We start from the raw sequence: 18,104 nt of genomic DNA, 5'->3' as shown, positions 1-18,104 counted from the left end.
CCCGCTCGCCCGCCGGTGGGTGCCCGGGGACGGCGGGCGGCGGTGCAGCCGGAGGAGGGGCCGGGCCCAGCGCGCCTGCCCCGCGCCCTCCCGCCGCCGCCAGCGCCCCCAGCCCGGCCCCAGGTGTCTGCAGCCCGCCGGCGCGGCCGAGGCGACGCTGCTGCCTGCGGCGGGAGGGCTGCCCGGGGTCACCGCGCGCGCCCACGGCGGCCGCGGACGCTGCTGCCGAGGCGCCGCAGCACAGCGGGCCGCGGCTCCCGGGGACCCCAGGAGGGCTGCTCCGTGCAGCTTCATTCACAAAAAAGGGCCCACAACCCTCCTCGGGGCCCTCAGACCTGGGCTTTTCATTGGCCGGTGCGACGTGACGCCACGCCGACGGGGCCTTTCTACAGGCAGGTGCCCGGTGACGCCATAAAGAAAAGTCTGAGCGGTTCCACCAATCAGATATAAACGTGTGCTCGGGCCCCCTCCCCCATCCGCCTGCCCCCAACTTTTGTCCGCCGGGTGCTCCTGCAGCGCCCAGACCCCGGTCGCGCTGCCTTCGGGGCGTCAGCGGAGCAGCCTCCAGCCCACCTGGGACTGACCTCCAGGGCTTCGGCGTGTACGTTTGTAAGGATATTTCTGGGCTTTCCTGGTGATCGCGCCCAGTGAAAGGGGTCATGCCACGGCTGCTGGCTTGGGAAAGAGTAGTGACCGATTAAACTGTTCGCTGCTCCGTAGACTTCAGGTGAAGGTGATTTCACAACTGACCCCCACGCCTTCCCGACCTGGGTGTGCCCGGCACTCACGGGGACCAAACGGGGACTAAGAGGTCGGTCAGCCCGCCGGGCAAACACGAGCCACCGTCCTTCCCCTTGGAAGCCAGGGCCCGCATTTCACTCCGTAATTGTGTACACCAGTTGCCGAATTTTTCTTAAAAGTATCGACCAAAAAAAAAAAAAAAAAGTGTCGACAGATCCGATTATTTAAGTATGGAAGCAAATAGCGAATTTAATCCTTGAACTTTAGTCTTGCAATCTGGCTTCCTATCTTATTTCTTCTGGGTATCTGTGGAACATACCCAAAACCGTCATTTTGGAGACACTTTAAACAAATGTTCATGGTGGCACCTAAGAAGGTGAATAGATTGGAGTGTAATCTTTAGGCCTCAGAGCCCCGAATTTGACATCTTGCAGTCTATTCCTAATTTTTCACCAGCATTTTAACGTCTTATCCTGCAGTTCCGCAATGACTGCCAGCCTCTAGAAGAGAAAGGTAAATTCGAGTCAGTCCCCATAGAAGCGTCTCAGAAATGCAAATTTTGATGGAGTACCTGGGGCGGGGGACTATTTGACTTATATTGTTGAAGGCCTTTATCCATTAGCACTGCTAATTAAGGAAGGAAAGGGGGTTGGGGAAAGAAGATTCTGACTCAGCTGAACAGCCTGGAACTACGATCAGCCACTTAGACCAGAAGCTTAGTAATCATGTCCTTTCATCCCGTTTTCCCCTAAGGAAATCAGTGAAGGCCTTAAATATAAAAATGGCCTTACCTGTTTGTCTGCAGGGGCAGCAAGGAAGGGAAAGAATTCGGAGCTTGAGTAATGCTATGCAAACTCTGCAGAAACCTATCCTCCCACGTCCTCCGCTTTAACCGGAAGTAGGAGGCCTTGCTGGCCTTAGGGGCTCAGCAGGGGAAAGGCCACCTTTGCCCAGACTATCTGGGATTTTGCAAAAGCAAGTCTTTTGTTTTGTTTATTGAGGTATAATTGACATGAAACGTTATATTAAGTTCGGGTGTACAACATATTGCAAAATAATCACCACAGCCAGTCTAGTTAACATCCAAGTAGGTCTTGTTTTGAGTAGGTATTACAAGGAATTGTCGACTTGGATCTCTAGAATGAAAGAAATTCAAATACCCCAATATACTGTTTATTTAAGGATCCCTTATGTAAGTGTCAAACTAAGATTGAAGTGCCAGAAATTGCACTTACATACTTAACATTTTCTCCTTCAAACTTATTATTGAGGCTGGAAATTCTAACAAAACACCTATGATTCCAATAAAAGAAAAAAAATGTAATAAAAATAAGCACAGATAATTATATTGTTTGAGCATTTTCACATTTTAAAAACATAGAATTAAGGTTTTGTTAGTATAACATCATTAAGAGAGAAAATACATAATTATACTTGTAATTTTGCAGAAATGTCTCACATTCTTGAGAGTAGGAAGTCCATATGCTAAGTACACATATCGAAATTTGAAACTCCATTTATATTTTGTTTTTAGGTCATATTTAGGTAATGGTAGGAAAGTACTATTTCTTAGTGATATTTGTTTTTTGTGTGTTGCACTTGAGTAATTTGGCTTTTCCTGATGTTCAGTAAGCTGATCCCTAGGCTATGAGAAATTGGCCATAGGAAATGTAGTTTAGTTTGCTTGGTTGATTGGTTAGTTTCCTGTCTACTGTTTGACCATTGATCATAAAATTTTAGAGCTTGAAAACACTACACGATATTTAATCCAAGGCTGCCCTTAAACAGTGAGGACAAGGGGATCCACAGAAGTGACAGGCGCAGGGCTGGAGTAAGAACCTAAATACTCCAGGACTCTGGCTTTCCCTGGCCTGTCTGAGCTTAGAGAACAGATGCGCCTGGTTGTGATCCTCAATATTATGAGCAGCACAGTGAAAAGCAAGAAAGGAGGGAAGGAGTTCTCTAAAATATTCCTCTCTCCTAGGTAAATTCACCCAGAAAAGAATATGATTATGCAACCTTTACTTTTATTTTGGGGGGGAACATTTTCTGATATGTGTATTTCAGACAAGTTGTACTCTGAAAATTTGAAATCTTACCCTAAAATTAGTATAAACTGATCCGTAGATACATTGTTAAAATTTCAAAGGCTGGGGAACTAGCCTAGCTCAGTGTGTAGTGCATGCAACTCTTGATCTCACAGTTTTAAGTTTGAGCCCCATGTTGGGTGTAGAGATTACTTAAAACTAAAATCTTGGGCAGCCTAGGTGGCTCAGCGATTTAGCGCTGCCTTCAGCCCAGGGTGGATTCTGGAGACACGGGATTGTATCCCGCGTTGGGCTCCTTGCAGGGAGCCTGCTTCTCCCTCTGCCTGTGTCTCTGCCTCTGTGTGTGTGTGTGTGTGTGTTTCATAAATAAATAAATAAAATCTAAAATAAATAAATAAATATCTTAAAAACAAAACAAAACTATGCAGTCTATGATACTTTGTTATAGCAGCCCAAGACAAGTGATAATATCTATAAAAATTCATACTAAAGAATTTATGGATAAAGTATTAGAGTATAACACTTTAAAATGGCTCAATAAACATATTCTCTATCTCGTTCTATCTACCTATTTACCTATCTATCTACCTATGAAACAACGATAGCAGAGTATTAAGAATTGTTGAATTCAGGGAAAAAAATTGTTGAATACAGCTAATGGTTATTATTTTTCCATTCTTCCTACTTTTTTATGTTTGAAAATTTTCATAAAGTCAATTTTTCTCTATATTCTTACATATTTTAAAGACTTTATTTTTTCTTTTTTTTTTTTTTAATTTTTATTTATTTATTTATGATAGTCACAGAGAGAGAGGCAGAGACACAGGCAGAGGGAGAAACAGGCTCCATGCACCGGGAGCCCGATGTGGGATTCGATCCCGGGTCTCCAGGATCGCGCCCTGGGCCAAAGGCAGGCGCTAAACCGCTGCGCCACCCAGGGATCCCTAAAGACTTTATTTTTAAGTAATCTCTGCACATGTAGGTTTGAACCCCATGATCAAACCTACAACTCTAAGATCAAGAGTCACATGCTCCACTGACTGAGCCAGGCAGGTGCCTCTATATTCTTACATATTTTTAAATTCTTGGGCAGCCCAGGTGGCTCAGCAGTTTAGTGCCACCTTCAGCCTAGGGCATGATCCTGGAGACCTGGGATCGAGTCCCACGTCAGGCTCCCTGCATGGAGCCTGCTTCTCCCTCTGTCTCTGCCCCTCTCTCTCTGTGTCTCTCATGAATAGATAAATAAAATCTTTTAAAAATAAATAAATAAATAAATAAATAAATAAATAAATTCTTTCCTTGATTTTGCCTAGGGTAGTATTCAATTTCTAGATTAACTTGAAGAAAATTGACATATTTACAATATTGAATTTCTTTCATAGGAATTTCTTAAAATATTGATTTTCTTTAATTAACTGAAAAGGTTCACCTTTAAATTTCAGTCCTTTCTGACTTCAGTAAGTAAACTACCATAGGTTTATTATAAGCATGATTTTGTGTATTGTTCTTCGATCCTACCACTGTTAATAGAAGGTACAGCCTTCTTAGAAACATTTTTCATTAAACATAGGCTTCTCAGCTTTTTTTGTTCACAAGGGAGATAGTATTTTACTGTCCAGATTAATTTCAGTTCCTCCTCCTGGCTTCCTACAAGGCCCAGAGGCCTACTGGGGCAAAAGAAATTACACCTATTACTATATAACCAAAGCAGAATCCACTACATCTGGGACACTTAAATTTACACCAAGGCCCAACAGAACTTTGAACTTAAATTCTTTTCTTTATTTTATTATGGAGTTTTGGGCAGCACGGTCTCTTATCACCTCATTTTTTGTAAGTAACAAGGAGGCTTTTGCGAGGATTTGTTAACCTCATATTCACAGTAAGATCTGGGGGCACCATAAGAGTGTGATTTCAGCTACAGTAATTTCCTGCTGTTTTTACTTTCAATGAACTTTTTAAAAGTTGAGATATACTTAACATGCAATAAAAGCAAAGATCTGGATGTTAATTCAGTGACTTGTAAAGTTATATACACCTGTGTAACCACCACCCAAAAATAAAAAATACAGAATCAGTGGTCCTTACAGAAATACCATCCATGTAGACATGAGCATGATTCCCTGTGCCAAGCCTATGTCCAGACCTTTCTCCTTGCTATTCCAGTCTATCTGACACCCTTACATTGTCCCTGCTTGCTGCTCTCCATCTCACTTTAAAAAAAAAAAAAAAAAAAAAGATTGTATTTATTTATTCATGAGAGACACAGAGAGAGATAGGCAGGCTCCATACAGGGAGCCCGATGTGGGACTCAATCCCTGGTCTTAAGGATCATGCCCTGGGCTAAAGGCAGACACTCAACCGCTGAGCCACCCAGGTATCCCATCTCCTTCTCACTTCTGACACCCCTTTGGCACTGCACCTCAGCTTCTAAACCTTCCCTCCCACTCACCCTTGACTGAATAGGCCAGGCTCTCCTGGCTGGGATCTTGGTCCTCTTCCTCAGATAGCACTGAGCTACAAAATTGCTGCAGACCCAAGTTCCTGCATTTGGCCCTACCTGCCACCAGACCTCCCCCATCAGTGCTAGGTAGTAGTAGAACTGAGCATGCTACAAGTGGTAATCAGCAGAGATAATCAGGTAATGTGATGTAGCTAATAGCCTCCTTCACCTTCACTATACACATTTGTCTTTCCAATTGTTGCAGGACAAGAAAGACATCCCTTGTCTGACTCTGCCCTTATCCACACCGAAGTAAACTAAAGGCATCAATTTCAAGTCACTTCTGTAGCTATAGAAGTGTAAAAGCAATTTATTCTTTATCTCCTGTTGTGGCTGGGAGACTATTCCCTGCAAAGACTTTGGAAGAGAACTAGCCACCGATTCCAATATATTGAATGATTTTTCTGTCTTTTTGTTACAAATTTTCTTGTCTATGAGGAGATCCTAGCCCAGTGTTGGTTCTCCCTCTCACCTGCTGTTCTCCATAGGAATGGGGAGGACAGGAAAAAGTAAAATACACATTCTTACTTGGTGGGGGGGTTCCACTACCTTTTTTTTCCCTCTTCAATGATACCAGAGCACAAATGGACAGATTAAGTTGGGTTCTCTATTTCACTTTTTTCAGATCTATTTATTTATTTGAGAGAGAGTGGAGGGGAGAGGGGCATTGGGAGAGGAAGAGAGAGCCTCAAGCCAACTCTGAGCAACACAACCCTGAGATCAGGACCCTGAGATCAGACCTGAGCTGAAACAAGGAGTCTACCACCTAGATGCCCTAATTTCATTTTTAATTGCAGATTCGAGTGAGCAGAGAATTGTTTTATCCAAAGTTAGGGGCTGTGCAAAAGACAAAAACAGAAAACTAAAAAGACCCATAATATAGGCAGTCAGCTTCTAGATATTGTCCATAATAGTGAATTATCATTTAATAACACTTGTGGAAAGAAAAGCAATTCTGTTTCCACATTTAATATATTAACTTAATTCTTTTAGTTTATGCACTACTAAACATTGTATAAAAAAGAATATGGGGGCACCTGGGTGGCTCAGCAGTTGGGCGTCTGCCTTTGGCTCAGCAGTTGGGCGTCTGCCTTTGGCTGAGGGTGTGATCCCGGGGTCCTGGGATCGAATCCCACATAGGGCTCCCTGCAGGGAGCCTGCTTCTCCCTCTGCCTGTGTCTCTCCCTCTCTCTATGTGTCTCTCATGAATATATAAATAAAATCTTTAAAAAATTAGATATGTAGGATGGTCTGGAAGATAAATTTAAGACTCTTTAGATGGGGCAGGGTGCTGTTAGCACATTTTAGTTGATAAAAGTATATGATTAGATTTGCTATTTTGAAAGTTTACTATGGAGTGGGTGGGACATGGTCCAGGAAATGGACATGCTGCCCAAAGGACAAGTTTGATCACAAATTCTTCACTTCTAAATACGTTGTAACATTATTTTGGGAGCTAGATTTAAGTCAGAAACATGTTATTTATTTATTTTCTCCAAAGATTTTATTTATTCATGTGTGAGAGAGAGACAGTGTGCACCAGCAGGGGGAGGGGCAGGGGGACAAGCAGACTCCCCACTAAGCAGGAAGCCTGACACAGGGCTGGATCCTAGGACCCCAATAACGACCCAAGCTGAAGGCAGACACTAACCCACTGAGCCACCCAGGCGCCCCTGGACTATCCTACATATTTCTGAGAGTCATGTTTATTATTAGTTTAGTTAAAAAATTTCAAACCTATGCTAATTTAGGGGGGAAAAGTTTAATATTTGAACCATTTGAGAGAATGTTACAGACATCATGACCTCTATCTCCTCAGGGCAGTGATGTTTTCCTACATAACCATAATGTCATTGTCAAATTCAGGAAGCTTAACATTCCTACATTTATAAAATATTTAGTCCATCTTCACAATTCGCCAATTGTCCTAACAATATTCTTTATAGACTTTTTTTTCCCCTGACCCAGGAAGCAGTCCTTAACAGCCTGAGGATGAACATTTTTGAGGAGTTCTCTGCCCTGATGGTGCATTCTCGATGTATCAGGTTAGGAGGTCCAGGATGACAGTTTGCCGTATTCTGGGTAAATATGAACTTTGATCACTGGCTTCATTAAGGTGCTACCTGCCAGTTTTTTCCACTATGAAGGTCTAACTTTTCCCTTTATAGTTAATAATTTGTGGGGAGATACTTTAAGATCACGAACTTCTACCCAGTGACTTAGTACACATTGGTGATTCTGAATCAGGTGTTACTATAATGGTATAGACTGGTGATTTTCAAATTATGTTCTACATTTATTAATTGGCATTCTTTAGAAAGAGGGGCTTTCTTTTCTCTTCTTTGTATCTATGTATGCAAATGGATGGATGGATGGATGGATGGATGGTGGATTATGGATTATTCATTTCTTGTTTTGTATATTGGGTTATAATCCCAGAGTGTCACTATATATTTTGATGCTCAAAGTGTCCCAGATCTGATTAGTGGGTGTCACTTCATATTAGCTTCCATGTCCTTTCGATGTGTCCCCATCAATGTTTTAGTGCTTTCTTACTTTCTGGCAAAAGATGTTCCATGTTTACCTTGTGCTCTCCCTGCCCCTGCCCGGGAACCAGTTATTCCTTCAGGAAGGTCCACTTCTCTTCACTAGGTCATGGTGTTTAAAAAGTATTCAAGGCTCTTGAGACCTGACCCTGGCCTCATCTACTTCTCCTGATGTGATTCCTTTGCTGCCTCCTGTGCTCACTCACATATCCTCTCATGTCCCCCAAGTGCCATGCTCCTCTAGACTCCTGCACTTGTCCATGCTGGGGCCTCTTTCTAGAGGCTCTTACCGCCACTTTTCTGTGTGGCCAATTCTTTTTTTTTTTTTTAATATTTTATTTATTTATTTGACAGAGAGAGAAAGAGCACGCAGGGGAGTGCAGACAGAGGGGGAGGGAGAAGCAGGCTCCCCACGGGGCACAGAGCCAGATGCGAGCCTTGATCCCAGGACCCTGGGATCATGACCTGAGCCCAAGGCAGACGTTTAACCGACTGAGCCACCCGGGCACTCTTTGTGTGGCTAATTCTTACTCTTTGTCACCACATTCAGGTATTAACTGATGCCTAGTTTTCTCTGACCACCTTAGAATCCCACCTGTGACCTGTGCTCCTGGCAGCACTAACTCTGTAATCCTCTCTCCATAGGAAAATAGCATCTCATTGTTGTTTTCTGTTTTGTTGTTATTATTTATTTATTTATTTATTTATTTATTTATTTATTTTTAAAGATTTTATTTATTTATTCATGAGAGACACAGAGAGAGAGGCAGAGGCAGAGGCAGAGGAAGAAGCAGGCTCCCTGTGTGGAGCCCGATGTGGGACTTGATCCAGTGATGCTGGGATCACGCCCTGAGCTGAAGGCAGACGCTGGACCCTGAGCCACCCAGGCATCCCTGTTTTGTTTTTAAATAGCTTTTTTTTTTTTTTTTAAGTAATCTCTACACCCAATGTGAGAGTTCAAACTCACAACCCTGAGATCAAGAGTCACACACTCCACCCATCTCATTGTTTTAATTTACATTTGGCCGGTTACCAAGGTAAGCATATTGCTTTCTGTGTGGGAAATAGAAAATAATACTGTTCAAGAGAACACAAGAACTGGCATTATGAAGCAATGAGGCTAAGGAAATTCCGTGTTGTACTGCATTTTTAGTTGAGTCTTCTGTAACTAAACATGGATCATTGTTCCAGTATGGTTTTTTTATTGAGTTATAATTGACATAACATTATATATATATACAGACACACACACATACCTCTTTATTCATTCATCAATCAATGGACATCTGGGCTCTTTCCAGTTTGGCTATTGTGGACAATGCTGCTATAAACATAGAATTGTAGGTGCCCCTTCAAATCACCATTTTTGTATCCTTTAGATAAATTAGTGCAATTGCTCGTTGTAGGGTAGTTCTATTTTTAATGTTTTGAGTAACTCTACACTGTTTTCAAGAGTGGCTGCATCAGTTTGCATTCCCAACAGTGTGAGAGGGCTCCCCTTTCTCTGCATCCTTGCCAACATCTATTGTTTCCTGAATTGTTAATCCTCCCAAAACATTTTTTAAAGCATTAATTCACAGGAGGCCCTAATACTTGCCAAAACGGACATGAGCAACAAAATACCAAAATGTGAGCTTTCAGTCTAGAAAAACAGGAAGTGTACTGGTTTAAGAAGAAAGAATGATGAATGTTGTGTTTATGAAAGATGTATGCATGTTCTTAGAATTATGAAGCTATTCTTTATTTACACCAAGTTAGTAAATACATTCACGTATGGTATTTTAAATCCTTAGGAGTGGAAGTCTGGAAATGTTAGTGATTACAGGCTGCTGTCAGAGTAAAGTTAAAATAACAGAGCTGAAATGATTTTTAAAGAAACCTTAAAAATACTTTGAGTGCTTACCTATTTTTTAAAATGGCATGTAAGAAGATTGGTGTAATAGACACATTTTCCGTTTTACTGAGTATTACTAAATTGCTCTGCAAATTATTTTCCAGTTTACATTGTGTGAGAATACCCATGGCTCAATCCTCAACACTTATCATACTTTATATTTCTTGCTAAATTCCTGAATATAAAATAGTATATCATTGTGGACTTAATTTGCAAGTCCTTAAATTACTACTGAAGTAGGATATTTTTTCTTTTCTTTTTTCTTTTTTTTAAGATTTTATTTACTTATTCATGAGAAACACTGAGAGGAGAGAGCTAGAGGCAGAGACACAGGCAGAGGGAGACGCAGGCTCCATGCAGGGAGCCTGATGTGGGACTCCATCCCTGGCATCCAGGACCACACCCTGGGCCGAAGGCGGTACTAAACCGCTGAGCCACCCGGGCTGCCCTGAAGTTGGATATTTTTTTCATGTTTATTAGCCATTTATGAGATTTTTCCCGATGAATTTGTAGTTGTGTACTAACAAATGTGGTGTACCCTCAAAAGAGGTCTGTTTGGCCTTTGCCCTTAGCTGCTTAGAGATAATCTCTAAACCCTTGGAATGTCTTTCCCAATAAGAGTGGCTTTGCCTGAGGTCATGCCAGATGATACTGTGATTTGAAAAATAGTGGTTTACAAATATTGCACTGATGTATTTATCTTTTCCTGTAGATAATATCCCAGCACCACTTATTAATACTCTATCCTTTCTCCAGTTATCTGCAGCATGTCAAGTGTCTATAGATGTGTTTGTCTGTTTCTGAGCTTTGTATTCTATTCCATTTGTCTCCCTCTCTATACATATGTCCTGACAGTTTCACACCATCTTAATTGCTATGACTTTATTCTGCAATTTTTTAAAGATTTCTTTTTATTTATTTATTTGAGAGGGAGATGGAGAAGCAGGCTCCCTGCTGAGCCAGGAGCCTGATGTGGGGCCCCATCCCAGGATCCTGGGATCATGACCCGAGCTGAAGGCATATGCTTAGCTGACTGAGCCACCCAGGTGCCCCTATTCTGCATTTTGATTTCTCACAGAACCATCTACCTCTTGCCTCTTCAGGAATGTCTTAGTTTTTGCTCTTCTACATAAATTTTAGAAAGAAGTACAAGTTCCATGAAAAACTCGGTAAGGATTATTAGGAATCTGTAGACCAATTTGGGAACAGCTAACATTTTTAGGATAATGAGTAATCTTCTCCATAAATATGTTATCTCTGCGTTTATCAAATCTTTTAAACATTTCTTTAATAAAGATATGTAATTTTCTTATAAAGGCTTAATATGCTGGATTTATTTGTGGGTCCCTTATCAGCTTTATTGCTCTTATAAATGATTTTAAGATCAAATTTCCTGTTTACCAAGGGTTTGTGGCAATGCAAACTAATTTTGAATATTGATATATCCAGCTACTTATTTTATTAATTCTAAGAATTTGTCTTTAGATTCTTTTTGGTTTTCTATGTAGACAGTCATGGCATATATTATTATTTTTTAAAGATTTGTTTATTTATTCATAAGAGACACACAGAGAGAGAGAGAGAGAGAGAGAGAGAGAGGTAGAGACACAGGCAGAGGCAGAAGCAGGCTCCATGCAAGGAGCCTGACATGGGACTCGATTCTGGGTCTCCAGGATTACTCCCTGAGCCAAAGGCGGGCATTAAACTACTGAGCCACCCAGGGATTCCCCCCATGGCATATATTATATATCATTTATCAATGAGGGTTTTAGTTCTTCTTCCTTCTAAATCTTATACCTTTTATTTGTTTTGTTGTGGTTTTGTGCTGGCTAGGACTCCTAATGTCAAAAACTAGCAGTATTAATGGGCACTTATCATTTTCCTTTTTTCAAAGAAATAAATGTAACATTTTTCGATTAAATATGATAAATGTTGAAGGTTTTTGGCAGACAGGTTTTATCAGATAAAGGAAATAATTTCCTTTAGTTTCTAGATTGCCTAAGGTGGTTTTTTTTTTTTTTAAGATTTTATTTATTTATTCATGACAGACACAGAGAGAGAGAGGCAGAGACACAGGCAGAGGGAGAAGCAGGCCCCATGCAGGGAGCTCGACATGGGACTCGATCGTGGGTCTCCAGGATCACACTCTGGGCCGAAGGCGGCACTAAACCAATGGGCCACCGGGGCTGCCCCACAAGGTGTTTTTTTTTTTTTAAAGTATAAACAGATGCTAAATTTTATGGTTTTTTTCTGCTTCTTTGAAGTAACTATAGACATATTTTTTCTTCCTTAAATGTGTTAATGTGAATTATTTTAATTTATTGTAAAACCAAATTTGCATTTCTGGGATAAACCCTACTTATTGTGATAAATTAAATATTTTATATATTGTTAGATTCTGTTTGCCAATATACACTTTAGGAATTTCTCATTTATTTATGTGAGAGTCCAACCTATAATTTTCCATTCTTTTATTAGTCTACTCTGATTGAAATAAAAAAAAGGTAAAATTAGCCTCATTTTCTCTTCTCAGAAAGTTTGGATAAGATTAGAAATATCTTTACTTCCTTAAAAATTTGGTTAAAAAAATTGGTAGAATTCAAATTCTTGTAAAAGCTCTTTGATCTCGTGTTTTCTTTGTGAGATGGAACTACTGATTTTCTTTTTTTTTTTTTTCTTTCCATAATGATTTTAAGGTAATCTCTATACCCAACATGGTGCTCAAACTGACAACCCCCAGATCAAGGGTCGCATGTTCTACTGTCTGAGCCAGCCAGGCACCCCTGGAACTAATGATTTTCAACTGCTGAATTGATTTTTAAAAGGTTATAAGGTGTATAGGTATTGTATTTCTTAAGACTATTGAAAAGTTATTTAAATAAAACATTTTGTCTAAATTTAAAATTTATCAGCATAAAATAGAATTTTTTTTTTTTTTTAAGATTTTATTTATGGGATCCCTGGGTGGCGCAGCGGTTTAGCACCTGCCTTTGGCCCAGGGTGCGATACTGGAGACCCGGGATCGAATCCCACGTCAGGCTCCCGGTGCGTGGAGCCTGCTTCTCCCTCTGCCTGTATCTCTGCCTCTCTCTCTCTCTCTCTCTCTCTCTATCATAAATAAATAAAAATTTTAAAAAATGATTTTATTTATTTATTCATGAGAGACAGAGGCACAGACACAGGCAGAGAGAGAAGCAGGCTCCATGCAGGGAGCCCGACATGGGACTCGATCCCAGGTCTCCAGGATCATGCCCCAGGCTGAAGGCTGTGCTAAACCGCTGAGCCACCCAGGCTGCCCAAAATAGAATGTTCTTACATTTTAGTCTTTGCTATGCGTATGGTTCTGTCCCTTTTTTGTTTCTAATATTTGTGCCTGATTTTTCCTTCCATCAGTTTTGCAACAGGTTTGTCTACTTAATTGCCAAATTTACCCTGTGGAATCACCCTATTATTTCTGTCTTCTGTTTTATCAATTGACCTCTTTTCCTAGCTCCTTTCATTTTTTCATATAGGTTTCGTTGGCTGGTTCTTAATGTTGAACATTCAGTCCATTAATTTCCAGGGCTATTTTCTTCTCTAATATGAGAATTTAAGGTATGAATTTACATTAAAATACCATTCTTGAAGAATTCCACAAATTATTGTCATTATTCAGTTCTAGTTCTTTACATCCCTGGCATTTTCTTTGTCCCATGAATTTTTTTTTTAAAGATTTTATTTATTCATGAGAGACACAGAGAGAGAGGCGGAGATACAGCAGAGGGAGAAACAGGCCCATTGCAGAGAGCCTGATGTGGGACTTGATCCTGAGATTCTGGGATCACACCCTGAGTGGAAGGCGGACACTCAACCACTGAACCACCCAGGAGCACCATCCCATGAATTTTTAGTGCTTTTTTTTTTTTTTTTTAATTAAAAATGTCTACAGAGGTTTTGGTTTTGATATTGATTTCTTATTGTTGCATTGGAATACAAAACATGGTCTGTATAAACGTGAGTTTTTGAAATTGAGCTATACTTCAAGGATAATACATGATTAATGTTTCATGTATTGTTGAGAAAGGATAGGTTTTTTAACTTATATTTTACATTTGTTCATTAAATCAGATTTATTATTTGCACTGTTCAACTCCTTTTTTTTTTTTAAGATTTTATTTATTTATTCATGAGAGACAGAGAGAGAGAGAGAGGTAGAGACACAGGCAGAGGGAGAAGCAGGCTCCATGCAGAGAGCCCGACTTGGGACTATCCCAGGTCTCCAGGATCATGCCCCATGCTGAAGGCAGTGCTAAACCTGCTGAGCCACCTGGGCTGCCCAGTTCAACTCTTCTTTATTCTTAATTACTATTTCTTTGCTGTATCCATCAATGAAGATGATCAATATAATTTATATATTATTTATATATAATAAATATAATTTATGGTCTAAGCAGAATATCTGAGAGTGAAAACGGTGTGAAAATAATTCTGATTATTTTTTAAGGTTTTTTTTTTTTTTTAATTGGCAAAATACACTGATATACAGTGAGCATTTTGTTTAATATGGGTAACTACTTAGTAAAGGTGGGGAAGGAAAGGAAAATGGAGGTAGTATTTGCAGTTTACCAATGAATGAGTATTGGAAACCAGGATCTTACCCAAAGGGCAAAACTAAGGCAATCCAGAGATGCACAGTGAACAGAATGATAGGGCTATCATTTCACGGGCTATCATGCCATTTTAGAATTTTTTCTGTGAACCATTTCAGACCCTTCCTGGCCCAGAAGCGGGAAGCCTGAGAGGAGTGACCTTACCTGCTTGAGGAAGACAACATGGAACCCCCAAGATGTCTCAGAATATTTCCCAAATGGATTTACAGTCATTCTCCAAATCCAGCCACCTCTAAGGTCCCGCTGAACAGTCCCTTGTCTCCTCACTGCTGCCCCCTGCAGACAGCTGCCTCCTGGTTCAGGCCCGCGCCATCCAGCCCCACAGCTCGCACACCCGCGAGGTCCTGCGTCATTCCATTCTGAAAGGCCACTGATTTCCTTCTGACCATCACATCACATCCAGACTTCTGTGGGGTGTGCAAGGCCTATCATTCCTTTCTGCCTCTCCACTCAGTCTTCATCCGCCAGCCACAGCCTCACATTCAGAGGGTGCTTCTCCCTCAGGGGAGTCTCCTGACTCCCCTGAAAGATACCTGGCCTGCACAGCAAGACACCATCATAATCTTTTTTTTTTTTAATATTTTATTTATTTATTCATGACAGAGAGAGAGAGAGAGAGAGAGAGAGAGAGAGAGAGGCAGAGACACAGGCGGAGGGAGAAGCAGGCTCCATGCAGGGAGCCCGACGTGGGACTCCAGGATCGCGCCCCAGGCGGAAGGTGGAGCTAAACCGCTGAGCCACCGGGGCTGCCCGACACCATCATAATCTCTTCTGGATTCCCTGCAGTTTCTTTGGCTTTCCCCAACTAGATAGACTATAAGCTCCTGAAAGACAGGAACCATTTTTATATTATATACTGTATCTTCCAAACACCCAGCATAGTGCTGAGTGCAGAAAGCAATCTCACTTACTGATTAATTGATAATGAGAAGCGTGATCTTATGAAAAGAAATTTGCCTTCTACATGGCAGGTCAGTGAAGGTGTTCTCTGCACCTTCCATCTTCATAGACCTCACCCATGGTGCTATTTCCAAACAAATGTAATGTGCTCCTTTGATTTTTGATGCAAGGGTAAAACAAGCCATGGCAACAATCCAGGAACAATGAATTCATGCACAGTGGACCTGTGATGGGTAAAAGTTGGTTCTTGGTATTCAGCCACCGGAGAGATGCCCAGATCGGAGGTCGTAGCCATGAGCCAGGATCATTATTAATAAGAATAGGGACATCTGGGTGGCTCAGTGGTTTAGCAGCTGCCTTCAGCCCAGGGTATGATCCTGGAGTCCCAGATCGAGTCCCACATCAGGCTCCCTGCATGAAGTCTGCCTCTCCCTCTGCCCGTGTATTTGCCTTTCTCTCTCTGTGTCTCTCATGAGTAAATATGTAAAATCTTAAAAAATTAATAAAAATAAAATGTACATAAAAATAAATAAAATAATTTCTTGAAATAGTTATTGACTGATAATTATTTCAATGTTAGGAGATTTCTTAAACTATTTTCAAAATAAAATTTTGGGCATCTGAGTCTTGGTTTCAGCTCAGGTAATAATCTCAGGGTTGTGGGATCGAGCCCCCAGCGTTCAGCATGGCATCTGCTGAAGGTTCTCTCTCTTCCTCTGCCCCTTGTCCACATCTCTCTCTCAAATCTTTTAAAAGTAATAAAATTCTTTCTGAGGGACCTCAGTGGCTCAGTCATTAGAGTGACTCGATTTCAGCTCTGGTCATGAGATCAACCCCTGCACTGGGCGTGGAGCCTACATAAAAAATAATAAAAAGGGATCCCTGGGTGGCGCAGCGGTTTGGCGCCTGCCTTGGGCCCAGGGCGCAATCCTGGAGACCCAGGATCGAATCCCACGTCGGGCTCCCGGTGCCTGGAGCCTGCTTCTCTCTCTGCCTATGTCTCTGCCTCTCTTTCTCTCTCTCTCTCTCTGTGTGACTATCATAAATAAATAAAAATTTTTTAAAAAATTAAAAAAAATAATAAAAAAATTCTTTCTAAAAAATTTTAAACTTTTATATTGATTAGCTGAATTTTAGGAAAATTTAGGATAATTGTGCTTAATTATTCATATTTATATGCTTTAGTCCATTTCTAAGCTGAATCTGTCTCTAATGCCATGTCATTGGTATTTTTCTGAAAACTTTTTTCAATATGGTTTTATTTTTTAAGATTTACTTATTTTATAGCAAGAAAGAGAGTATGCAGGAGTGGAGGGTAGGGACTGAAGGAGATAGAATCTGAAACTGACTCCTCCTGAGCACAGAGCAGGAGGCAGGGCTCTATCCCACAACTCTGAGATCATGACTTGAGCCAAAACCAAGAGTCAGATGCTCAACCAACTGAGCCATCTAGGTGCCCCATGTTGTTTTGTTTTGTTTCATTTTCTTTTCAGATTTACTCTTTACTCATTTATTAGAGAGGAGGTGGGGGGGCAAGTACAAGCAGGGGGAAGGGGCAGAGGGAGAGGGAAAAGCAGACTTTGCTGAGCAGGGAGCCTGACATGGGGCTCAATTGCAAGACCCCAGGATCATGACCTGAGCCAAAAGCAGATGCTTAACTGATGGAGCCACCCAGGTGCCCTGTTTTATTATTTTTAATTCAAATTAATTTAAATAAAATTCCCTCTAATGTTGCATTTTGTAGTTAATTGACTTAGAATTGTAGACCTCTTCATTTGATTTTTCTCTGTAGTCCACATTTCAAATGGAGACTATTCCGTGTCTTCAGGTACTGAAGTACCTGGTAAGTTCAGGGAAAGTTTTGTTGAATGGAGGATACTTTCTCAGGGTGCCTAAGTGGCTCACTCACTTAAGTGGCTGACTCTTGGTTTTGGCTCAGGTCATGATCTTAGAGTTGAGGGATTAAGCGCTGTGTCAGGCTGCATGCTCAGCAAGGAGTCTGCTGGAGATTCTTTCTGCTCCTCCTCCCTCCTCTTCTGCTCCTCCTCTGGCTCATTCTCTCTCTAATAAATAAAATCTTTTTTAAAAATGGAGGACATTTTCAAGTCCATTTTTTTATATTAAAAAACATTCAGCCCTAACATTTTTAAAAAGATTTTATTTATTTATTCATGAGAGGCAGAGAGAGAGAGAGAGAGAGGCAGAGACACAGAAGCAGGCTCCTATGGGGAGCCCCATGCGGAACTTGATCCCAGGACCCCAGGATCAGGACCTAAGCCAAAGGCAGACGCTCAACTGCTCAACCGCTGAGCCACAGGTGTCCTAGCCCTAACATTTTCAAATACTGTCTTTTGCCTCCACTTTCTTGCTTCAACTTTCTTTCTTCAATACATAATTTTTACAAGATAAAATTCATTATATAAATTCTCCACTTATAATTCTCTTCAATATTTCACCAAATTTTGATGCTACATAATCACAGGCCATTTTGTTCCCCTTTTTCCCATTTCTTTTTTTTTTATGATGAAAAAGTTTATATTTAGATTTATAGCCGGCTAGACTCAGTTTAGATGATCCCAATTTTGTCGGCAACATCCAGAGCATCATAGTCAGGAGCCAGTCGAACATATGCTTTCTTCTCTCCCATCAGTCCTGATCAAGGTGTTGGCCTTGGCCACATCAATGTCATACAGCTTCTTCACAGCCTGTTTGGTCTGGTGCGTATTGGCCTTGACATCCACAGTGAACAGGAGTGTGTTGTTGTCTTCTATTTTCTTCATGGCTGACTCAGTAGTCAGGGGAACTTGATGATGACATAGTGAT

General features: G+C 41.0%; 1 long non-coding RNA gene across 2 annotated transcripts; it reads left to right on the top strand.

Moving 5' to 3' along the window:
* Positions 1–276: 276 nt before the first annotated feature.
* On the top strand, positions 277–14,978 carry LOC111096328. 2 transcript variants are annotated; one of them, XR_005353941.1, is made up of 3 exons: positions 277–1,254; positions 7,261–7,337; positions 14,480–14,978. It is a non-coding gene; the product is annotated as an uncharacterized LOC111096328 (long non-coding RNA). The 2 variants fall into 2 exon arrangements; XR_005353940.1 differs by having other exon boundaries at positions 7,261–7,374.
* Positions 14,979–18,104: the final 3,126 nt, after the last annotated feature.

The sequence above is a fragment of the Canis lupus genome, chromosome 1, assembly GCF_011100685.1.
Source record: "Canis lupus familiaris isolate Mischka breed German Shepherd chromosome 1, alternate assembly UU_Cfam_GSD_1.0, whole genome shotgun sequence".
NCBI lineage: Eukaryota > Metazoa > Chordata > Mammalia > Carnivora > Canidae > Canis > Canis lupus.
This window is presented reverse-complemented; position numbering and strand designations above follow the sequence as displayed.